Source organism: Panthera uncia, chromosome C2 (genome assembly GCF_023721935.1).
Source record: "Panthera uncia isolate 11264 chromosome C2, Puncia_PCG_1.0, whole genome shotgun sequence".
Lineage (NCBI taxonomy): Eukaryota > Metazoa > Chordata > Mammalia > Carnivora > Felidae > Panthera > Panthera uncia.
Window position 1 is genome coordinate 34,187,621 of NC_064810.1, and position 8,225 is coordinate 34,195,845.

The 8,225-nt window shown below is 36.5% G+C and overlaps 1 long non-coding RNA gene across 1 annotated transcript; it reads right to left on the reverse strand.

The window, feature by feature from the left end:
- Positions 1 to 2,779: 2,779 nt before the first annotated feature.
- Positions 2,780 to 5,460, reverse strand: LOC125920827 (uncharacterized). Its single transcript, XR_007457217.1, has 3 exons — positions 5,049 to 5,460; positions 3,916 to 4,074; positions 2,780 to 3,273 (listed from the first exon to the last, which is right to left on the reverse strand). It is a non-coding gene; the product is annotated as an uncharacterized LOC125920827 (long non-coding RNA).
- Positions 5,461 to 8,225: the final 2,765 nt, after the last annotated feature.

Here is an 8,225-nt window from a genome sequence, read left to right on the forward strand (position 1 = left end):
ATAAATCCTTTTGATATTCTCTGGCCTTCAGGTTCAAGGTTATTAAGTCCATGGTGACAGTTATTAAGTATTGTATTCCAGTTCTGTGCTGTGGGGGGCTCTGCAAACTACATTTCTTCTTTGCCAGCTATTTTCCTGTTCAGTCTGTCAATGGAGGTTACTAAAGAGGTTGAAATATAGTTGGAAGGAGAAGGTATTTGCTTCTTCCAGGTGTCTACTGCTCCTGTCAATCTCATCTCAGCCATAGCTTCTCACCTCAGTAGTAGCTGTTGGTTTAGCTTCTGGGTTTCTTCCATGTTCTTGGAACCAACTTCATGGCATTTCTTTGAGAAACTAGTAGCAGTCTGGTAGGACCCTCTTCCAGGTTGGCAGGACATCTCCTTTGAGCTCTTGAGATACCAGCTGTCATCAGGGATTCTCACCTCTAAGAGAGCTGAGTCAGAGCTTCTCAAGTCCTCTTCTCTAGTGTACCACCAGTCCCAAGCTCATCTCTTGTTGTTTGCATTCTACAGATAGAACCTTCCTTTAGTTACTATCCATGTGTTAGTCGAGCATTCCTTTTTTGATTGTTCTGTTGTTCAATAACTCTTTTAAGTAATTCCTTTATTTGATTCTCTCTGTTGAACTAACTAGCATATTTCCCATTTGCTGGCTGTGTCATTTGCTGATGATATGGTGCTAAGTTTAATTTTTTTTTAATGTTTATTCATTTTTGAGAGAGATAGAGACAGAGTGTGAGTGGGGGAGGGGCAGAGAGAAAGGGAGACAGAATCCAGAGCAGCCTCCAGGCTCTGAGCAAGCTGTCATCTCAGAGCCTGACACGGGGCTTAAACTTACAAACTGTGAGATCATGACCTGAGCCGAAGTTTGACACTTAACCAAATGAGCCACCCAGGTGCCCCATATATGGTGCTAAGTTTAGATGTCAAACACCATGAAGACTGTCTTTTGGCTTGCTTCTTTCCCTGATCTCCTTAGCTCATAGCTCACTGTAAAAGTGTTTGCTGTATATATAATCACAGGAGGTTTCCCTGGCCCCATGCTCTGATCACTAGGTAGCTATTTTACATTGTTTGTACCTAATACATTTTGGTGTTGGCTAACTCATGTTAAGTAGTTCATTTACACTATTTCCCTCATCAGACACTGAGATCTCATTGTCATGCTCTCTGCATCTTTTAATTAGTCTCTCTCCCATAAGCTGCCATTATTTGGCTCATTTCTATCCTCAGGGAATGTATCCTCCTCATCCTCATCAGCCACTTGATGAGACTGAACAGTATAGTGTCAGCCTGACTCTCACTTGAGTTTTCATTATTTGCCTCCGAGTTGTCAACATTTCCTGCCAAAGGTTGATGTGAGGCTTTCACATTAGGGCTATTAGTTTTAAGTAAGGGGTGGTTGTGGCCAATTCTAGTCTAGCTCCCTTGTGCCTCCTTTCCTCGAAGCATTCCACTAGTCATTATGACATGATATTGTGTCAGAAATTAGTGCTGAGAAAATGGCCCAGAAGCAATGTCTGAGCCTTTATTCAGCATTCACTGTGCTGCTTTCCAGAATTTCAGATTTCCTTTCCGCAGTCAAACCAGCCCTGAGGCCAATTGCCTCTTCTGTTTCATCATTTCTTCACACTTACATTGTTAGTTCTGCATATTGTCACTGAAGCAGAGTTCTCTACACACCATACTGGAATTTTGGTATTGGCTACAATGTTCAAAGATCAAGTTTTTTCTTTTCCCCGTTCGCCCTCCCCACAGCTAATTAGATGAATGATGATTTCTGTATCTCAAGAAATTTTCTCCAAAAGCATAAGCTTTGGGGCGCCTGGGTAACTCAGTTGGTTAAGCATCTGACTTTGGCTCAGGTCATGATTTCACGGCTCATGAGTTCAAGCCTTGCTTTGGGCTCTGTGCTGACAGCTCAGAGCCTGGGGCTTGCTTCAGATTCTGTCTCCCTCTCTCTCTCTCTGTCCCTCCCCCGTTCATGCTCTGTCTCTTTCTCTCTCTAAAAAAATAAATAAACATTTAAAAAAAGCATAAGCTTCAAATTTTATCTATGTCAAATATCAGTGGACTTTTGCCATTTATTTTTAATGTATAAAATGCACATAAGAAAGTATATCTGAAATATATAAATAAGTTATACAATTCAATAGAAGAAACAAGCAACAACAAGAAAAACTAAATCCAATTAAAAATGGGTAGAGGAACTGAATAGGCATTTTTCTGAAAGACATTCAAATTACCAACAGTTATATGTAAAGATACTCATCAACACTCAGCATCAGGGAAATGCAAATGAAAAACCACAATGAAATACCATCTCACACCTGATAGTATGGCTGTTATCAAAAAGGCTAGAAATAACAAGTGATGATGAGGAAGTGGAGAAATGGGAAATCTGTGCACCACTGATGGGAATGTAAATTGGTGCAGCCATTATGAAAAACAGTATGGAGTTTCCTCAAAAAATTAAAAAAAAAAAGACATTATATGATGCAGCTATTTCACTTCTGGATATTTATCCGAAGGAAATTAAATCACTAACTCTTCATGTTCATTGTAGCATCATTTACAATAGCCAAGATATGGAAACAACATAAGCGTCCATTGCTAGATGAATGGATAAGAAAAATGTGATACATATATACAATGGAATATTATTCACCCATAAAAGAAGGAAATCTTGCCATTTGCAACATGGATGGACTTTGAGAGCATTATGCTAAGTGAAGTAAGTGAGACAACAACAAATACTATATGATCTCACTTATACGTGGAATCTAAAAAACAAAAAAACAAAATTGCAGATACAGATTATAGATTGGTGGTTACCTAAGGGAGGGGGTAGAGGGTGGGTAAAATGGGTGAAGGGGGTCAAAAGGTATAAACTTCCAATTATAAAATAAATAAGTCATGGGATGTAATGTGCAGCATGATGACTACCCTTAATAATACTGTATTGTATATTTGAAAGTTGCCAAGATTGATGTTAAAAGTTCTCACCAAAGAAAAAGAAAACTGTAAGTATGTGGTGATGGATATTAACTAGACTTATTTTAGTGATCATTTCACAGCATATACATATTTAAATCATTATTTCGTACACCCGAAACTAATATAATATGTCAATTATATCTCAATAAAACAAAGAAAATTTAGATTTTATTTTTAACTGTAGTCTGGGCTTTTTCATTCACTTGGCTTCTCATTTAGATCCTTTGTTACTTCACAGTCTATAGATACTGTATATTAAATAGTACCTTTCAAACACCTGCAATCCAAAGAGAATTTAAAAGATTTATCAAGACATATTGAATAATCCTTGTCCCAAATCCCTAGATTAGGTAAATAAAGTATTTTAATTCAGATTTAATGGCTGGAAATAAATTGGTAGCAAATAAAATTACAGGGTTAAATTTTTTGGAGCACAGTACAGTGTCATAACCATAACTATAATCTCTTGTTTTAGAAAATAATCCAGAGCGTAGAGACAAAGTCTGTAAAATTCTTTTTAGGTTGTGCCTGGTACATAGTTACAACATTCTGAATGCTAAAATGAGAAGATTGTCTTTATGGCAATTTCTGTTTTTCCATGTCAATTGAGGAAAAGAATTCTGGAGATTATTTTAATGGAAGAGAAAATTAAACATTCTTTTAATAGCTTTGGTACACCTATGAACAAGCTTTGCCTATTTCTACTGAGCAAAGCAGTTGTGATAAAATGGGAATCATTTGCCTTGAACCAGTAGTGGTGGAAGAGCTTTGAGCTAAGAATCAGCAAACCTATTGTTTAGTCCCTGCTATGCCACAAATTCACTATATGAATCATTACTATGAAAATTTTGGGGGGCAGATTGCTTACAAAGTCCCATCTATTTTTGTCGATCATTTCTCCAAAGTATGCCATACTTACCAGATGATTCCCCTCTTTAATTGAGGGTGGGGAGAGTGTGGTCTTTCCGGACTGTCCTCTTTCCTGCTTGGTGCACTGTATTGTAGAGCAGCTCTGCTCTTTCCATTGTGGGCACTGACAGGTGTCATCGGCCTTCTCCTATCATGATTGGCTGGAAGCCTGGAACCATAAAATGGCCCGTATCTCTGTTTCTACAAAGCTGTTGGGCCATTTCCGTTTTGCAGCTGCTTAACTTGAATGCCAAATTCTACTAGCGAGTGCTGACTGACCACCTGGCCAAGGCCATGCAGCCAGCTGCCACTTACAGCTTGAGGCTAACATGCAAGCATTCTGATGCCTATACTCAGCCTCATCGAACTCACTTCTGCTCCCAGTTCTTTTACTCAGCAACAGTTAATTCAGGCTTGATTCTCCCTCCTTACTTCTTCCCTCATTTGCTTTCTTCTTCCTTTCCTTTTTGTATAAAACAAATATGCATAAATTGCCTATTAAATGTTCTGCACTGTGTGAAGATAGAGCTCATTATTTATATCTCTGCAAATTTGTGAGAGTCGAGGTTTTACATGCAAGAAAAAATGAAATTAAATCTCTGAAACATTACAAAAAAAGAATTACCAAGTTCCATTCTTTCTCTATTCTCAAAGCTAACAAAATTTCATTTCCCCATCCTTCTTGGAAGTCACCTGCTCCCAAATGCTGCTCAGTGCATTTAAATGCTATTCAACAATCCCAACTGACAGTTGTTAGCTGACTCTGTTTCTGACATAGCTCATATCTCTCCCAGGATGTTTTTGTTTTGGTATACAGGCAGCACCGACAGTTAACCTAATACATTTCTGTCATTCTCCTGGGTGCCTTTTTGCAGCTAAAAACTATTCCATGTTGTTTCCTAATGAGAGTTTTGGTCAAACACAGAGTGGTAGTAGCAGGTCAATCCTTAGGTTTAACCCTCCAGCATTTCCCCTTTGCTTTTAAAAGCTCATTGGACAAAAGCCAAGGTAGCAGAATCCAGAGGAACCCAGGGGGAGAGGTTTATGAATGCATGGTGAGCTCATATTATCAATTCCTATTTTGGTGTTTCAAATTCTCCCCTGGTGTTTGTGAGTATCTTGATAATTAGAAGAAAATATTACCTCCTAAAAACTGCATCTTCATTTCAAAGTAAAGATTTAAAAAAGATTCCATTTTATGTAAGTTGGATAAATTTTGCTCTTTCTCTTTCTTTTTTCTTTCTTTCTTTCTTTCTTTCTTTCTTTCTTTCTTTCTCTTATTTACTCATTTCTTCTGTATGCAATAATGCTGATAGGGAGAAATATAAATAATTAGTTCTGGAAAAATGTGCCATCTGACCTATTTTTTTTTTTTTTTTCCTATGGCAGTGCACCTTTCCTATTTGTATCAAATACTCTGCCCTGGGATGATTTTAGCTTTGAGATCCCAGATCCTATATCAACTTGTGTAAGTCTCCAAAGTGTATATTAGAACTGAAACCAAGATCCTTATAAAATGTGAAACAAACACATTTTTTTAACACGTAAAAGTGCACTCTCAAATACTTATCGCTATAAATCTCTGATGAGGATAAACAAATTTGCAAATATATGCATTTGGTACTTGTAGCAAAACATTCACATGATTTAATGAAGTAATCCTTTCAGATGATTTTTTCATACTTTAAATTTTCACAGTAACATTGAACTGGAATGTGTGGGTCTCCTGGAGAAAAACAAAGGGTTCATACAGTATATGCCAACATTGTTCCTTTCCAAAGTGATGCTGGAGAAGGATGCAAACGGATATATTTAGGCCTTATGGTCTCATCCCTCTTACTAGCAGAGCATTACCAGAGCCTAACATACTGCTTTGTGACATAATGGGTAAGGGTCTGACATGCCCACACAAACAGGGGCATTAAGAGGCCACTTTGGGTTTTTGGTTTCTTGCCAAATAGTGAATAATCTTATAATCAAATGTGCAGCAATAACAGGCCTAGTCGGGAGGATTAAGAACTAAGTATCTATTGGGCTGCCTGATCTCTTTGTTCTTTAGGTTTAGAGTAGGATAAATGAAAAGGGGGAGGCCAAGAGGGAGTGGTTTAATATAGAATAAATTGTCTAAAAGGATCAGTGAGAGCAGGATTATCGATGAGTTGAAGAGTGAGCTTGCTGACTTTTTATTTTAAAACTAAGTCAGGGAAGAGGTATGGGGATAAGGTAGGAAATCAGATAAGAAAAACAAAGGATGCAGGCATATTGGCCTTAAGTAGTCTTTTTCTGTTTTTGAGATTTCTTATGTTCTTTTGCTCTGAGCCAAGATCAATTGAGATTAATCAGTTGTATAGAAAGCATTGTGATCGCATTGCAGGCTTTTAAAGTTTAAATTTGTTTATTGAGCACAATTTGGTTAGCATCAGGTGCTGAAGTTATAGACACCAACACTAGCATAGAAATTACTTTATTTAGCTCCCAGTTGTAAGTTTCTATAGCAACTGGGTCCTATACCAGAAAGCTGAGATTCTAGAGCTCAAATGACTCAGTCAAAGATGGCAATATTATATTTGGGGGACACTTGCTCCCTTTTTTCCATTTTATTCCCCTCTTTTTTTGTGGGAAGTTTCTTCAATGTGACTCCATCTGCTTAGTCATACTTTTAATTACACCTTTGCCCTGAACTTTCTCCCCTTGACAGCAGTATAAATTGTCTATTTCAGTTGTGTTTCGATTTCCATTGACTAGTTAGCATGTTGAGGCAGAGGAGTGGATGTGATCTGTTTTAAATACAGTTAAAAATTTCAAAAAGTGAGGAAAGTGTCCATGGTGCCAAAGTTAGTTAGCCACCCAAGGCAGAAATTAGGATGTTAATTCAAAAAGGAAACCTAACCTAATTTCTGCATTATGCTTTCATTCTGTTCATAAATGTAATGTCATGATCCTTTTAAGCATGTGGAATGTCCCTTATAAAGTTTTCTTTGTTTAATTTTTAAGTAAACATATACTTGAAACAAAATTGATTTTATTTTTGTGTTTTACAAATGAATGTTTTTATTGTAACAAATAGGGATTTTCTGGACAGCCTTGTTATGGTTGAAGTAATATTTTATGATGGTAGTTAGGCCAATACCATAGAAAGGCTTAGGAAAAATAATTACACCTGGGTTCCAGTTGAGAGGATAATCATACATTAAAAAAATAAATAAACATAGTAGAATTCTTTCTGTCCATGTTTTTGAGAGATTTTGATGCAAATACAGACACACACACACACACACACACAAACACACACACTGAGGGAGGGAGGGAGAGAGAAATAAACCTTAGATAAAACAAACCCACACAGGAAATACATGTTTTTAAATAATGTCATATTTTTGTTGAAAACTCTTTGTTTTATAAGAACTGCCTTTCAATATTTGAAATAATCCCTACCTGGTTTAAAGTCTAGTTAGCAAAAGAATGCTTACCATATATTAGTTTGGAGAGTAACAAGAATATACTGTAAAAGCAAATATTCTATGTGTGCCCTGATAAAACAAAACAAAACAAAAGATTTCCATTTAACGTTCACACTTATTGCTTACTTGGGGCCTATTAACATTTGGAAAATACAAATTCTAAAAGGCAGCTGCTAGTGATAGGCCAATTATAATTTCACAATTCAAAGAGAAAATCTTATTTGACTCTAAAATTCTGTACTTGTCTTCCCCTTTCATGAATGATCACACAGCCAAAACATAGCGTGTGTGAGAGGAAGTCTAAAACGGGTTTGCTTCCTGATCGTCTGCAGAAGAGCATCACCTCAGATGACCTTGGCTCTCTTTGCACTAAAAACAGAAGCTTCTTCTTTTAATTTTACAACAAATTTAATTATGATAAAATCAATTGTATGAGTAAAATAGATTGTGATTATCTCTGTTTGTTCCCTGTTTTTATGAAGAAATTTGAAATGTCACTAGACTTGTAGAGTGTTTATGCCATTTCTATTATATCACAATACATCCAAAAGTCATGTGAGACCCATTGTTGATCTCCCAGACAAGTAGTTTCCAGAGCTCTGTTAAAACTCTGAGAAAAAAAATTTGGTGAATAAAGAGCAGTTATTAGCCTATATTTACACTTGTGAATATAAGAGTTTGGAACTTTTACAAAATGGATTCTATGATGGATCACCGACTTTATTTTCCTTTTCAAATCCATCCATGATAAATTCTTTTCTTTAGGTAACCAATAATAATATTGTTTCATTTAAAACATATTGGTTGCCTAATGCAGTAACTTGATTAAAAATGTTAATCAAGTTAAATGTTAAGTCAA